The 3,144-nt window shown below is 38.6% G+C and overlaps 1 pseudogene; it reads left to right on the top strand.

The window, feature by feature from the left end:
- Positions 1-792: 792 nt before the first annotated feature.
- Positions 793-2,719, top strand: LOC107607700 (protein FAR1-RELATED SEQUENCE 5-like; annotated as a pseudogene).
- The last annotated feature ends 425 nt before the right edge of the window (positions 2,720-3,144 follow it).

Below are 3,144 nucleotides of genomic sequence, written 5' to 3'. Positions count from 1 at the left end.
ATTATTATTATTATTTAGATTAATGAGTTTGAGAAAACGAAAAAATAAACCTGATTTTTAGTTCTGTTTTCTTGAGTTCAAGTTTATTTTAGCATGGTTGTGCTATGTGTTTCAGTTATATGATCTTAGAATTAATATTAGTTGATTTGGGTTTGTGTTTGCGAAACTCTACCACTGCTTTCTTCTTTCTTGGATGATCAGGATTCTGTTGACCACTCCTTACGTGACCTCACTTCAGGTAAGTAATTATAAGTTATCAAACTCTGAACTTTAATGTATGAAAGTGTAAGCTTCTAGCATAATAGTCCCCAACTATAGAGAAGAGACATATTTGTGCAGTGTTTTTTTTATGTGCTTGCATTAGGACTCATCACCCCATCATTATATGATGATACAGTGGGTGGCCAATTAAAATGGGATCACAGTCCATCCTATGATTTGATGTGTTGAGGGAATGAATCTAAAGTGAGTAGTGGGAGCCAGATTTTATGCTATGATGAGTTTCAAGTGAATACACAAAATGAGTTATTTTATCGCTACTTTGATGCAACAAGCATTCTCAATTTGTATTAATGTTGATCACTAGTTTTAGAGTTCCAATAAGGAATTTGGCATAAATATGTGCATGATCGCTCAAATGTTGATCGCTCAAATTGGCAAATTGGCATAAATATGTGCATGATATATAAAGAATTTGGTCTCTATTTTAAAAATATTTATTTTTATCATTTTTGCCAATTTATGTACAAACTTAAGTTTTATTTTGAATTGTGTATTTGTGTTCAGAAAGTAATGGGTCAGGAATTTTCTCATGAAGGGATTAATAGTGAGCATATATCATATGATTAGTATGAGCAGGAGGAAGAAAAACACGATAAAGTTGATGGGGATTATATGGATGAGAAAGTCACAAATGTGGAACCAATGTTCGATGATCACGGCTTTGATGAAGGGTATAACATTGACTCACTCGAAGACATTGTGATGATTGAATTTTGGAACATCAGGGATGAAGATGTATGTCATTTTCACTTTTCTGATGCCGACATTGCATTTGAGTTCTACAATAGATATACAAGGACAAGAGGCTTTATTGCTTGGAAGAATAGGACTAGGAAGAGTCATGCAGGCGTACTTAAGTTGAAGAATTTTGTATGTCATCGTGAAGGATTTAGATCACAAAATAATAATGACATTGGAAACTTTAAGAAAAAACCTACACCAGAGACAAGGTGTGGCTGCAGTGCAATGATGGAGATTCGTCTAGATGGACCTAGTGGTCGTTGGTTTATTTCTTATTTTTTTTATGAACACAGTCATCCGCTTTTGGATCCTCGATTGACTGGATTGCTTCGTGGGCATAGATTCATGTCCGAGGCTGATATTGGCCACATGATTAACATGAAAAAGGGTGGGATTAGTGTTGGGCAGATATATCAAGCATTAGCAAATCAGGCAGGTGGCTACGAGTATCTCTCTTTCACGCAAAGGGACATGTACAATAAAATAGCAAAGTAGAGGCGCCAATTACCCGGTGATGCATATGCAGCTTTGAAGTATCTACAAGATCGAGCAATAAATGACCTTTCTCTCTATTTTAATCATCACGTGGATGCCGATGGTACTTTGCGCAATTTATTCTGGTGCGATGGTCTCAGTAGGGCAGATTACTCATTATTTGGCGATGTGCTGGCTTTTGATGCTACCTATAAGAGGAATAAATATATGTGTCCATTGGTGGTATTTTCTGGTGTCAATTATCACAATCAAATGATTAGTTTTGCTGCTGCTTTAATTTGCGACAAGGAAAAAAACACATATAGGTGGTTGCTACAACAAATGAAGGTGGCAATGAATGGAAAAGCACCTGTTTCGGTTATCACGGATGGTGATCTATCAATGAAGTTCACCATTGAGAAAGAGTTTCCTAATGCACATCATAGATTATGTGCATGGCATCTGATTCGCAATGCAACAAGTAATATTGGCAAGCCCCACTTTACCTCCATGTTTAAAAAGTGTATGCTAGGCAACTATGAAATTGATATATTTCGTCAAAAGTGGTTTGAAATGGTTGAGGGATTTGGTGTCGAAAACAAGAGTTGGGTCCTAGATATGTATAAGAAGAGACATTCATGGGCAACTGCACATATAAGAGGGAAGTTTTTTGCTGGTTTTCGGACTACTTCTCGGTGCGAGGGATTAAACTCAATCATTGCAAAGTATGTCAATTCAAGGTACAATCTGGTTGAGTTCATTCAACACTTTAATCGATGTGTCGACCATATTCAGTGGAAAGAGGTCCAGGCTGACCACGCATCTGTGAATGGGAGACCCAGTATGCAAATGTGTTTTCAACAGTTAGAGAGGAGTGCTGCCAATGTTTGCACCCTATCAATATTTTATATGTTTCAACCAATCCTTGTACGAGCTGCATCAATGAAGGTAATAAATATGAGGCAAACTAGCTCTTATGTGATTTACTCTGTCGGTTTGGATTGAACGCCAAATGAGATGTGGCGTGTATTCTTTTTTGACATTGAGATGGAATTCAATTGTTCATGTATGAGAATGGAATCATTTGGCATACCTTGTGAACACAGTTTGCGTCTTGGTGCATGAAGATATAGATGAGCTTCCAAGGTCATTAGTCTTGCCTTGGTGGACCAAGACTGCCAAAGTAGGTTTGCAAAATGCGGCTGGACATAAAGGATTCTAACTAGTCCTAGGATTCTAACTAATAAAGGATCATGCAGCAGACAAAGCAAAATAGCAGAAAACCGGAACATACATAGACAAAGAGGGGAGGAATAAAAAATGAAAGGAACTCAACCACCTTAATTATCCTAGCGGTCACTTTATTCTTCAGGTTGTGCTCCTCAGTGAAGATGATTCGCCTCCCTTTTGGTGCCATAGGAATAAACAGAAAACTTCTAAGCGAAGTGGCCCATGCGTTCGCGTCGTTTGTGATTTTCGTCATTCACGCGGTCGCGTCACCGACGCGATCGCGTTTTGGGAAGAGAGTTGTGCCAGCTTGGGGCAAGAAGTGTGCTAAACTGGTCACGCGGACGCGTGATTGACGCGTTCGCGTCAGTTACACATATGGCCATCCATGCGATCGCGTGCCTGACGCTAACGCGTCAT

Source organism: Arachis ipaensis, chromosome B7 (genome assembly GCF_059453495.1).
Source record: "Arachis ipaensis isolate K30076 ecotype BB chromosome B7, ASM5945349v1, whole genome shotgun sequence".
NCBI classification, from domain to species: Eukaryota; Viridiplantae; Streptophyta; class Magnoliopsida; order Fabales; family Fabaceae; genus Arachis; species Arachis ipaensis.
The sequence above is the reverse complement of the archived record's forward strand: the minus strand, read 5'-3'. Positions and strand labels throughout refer to the sequence as shown.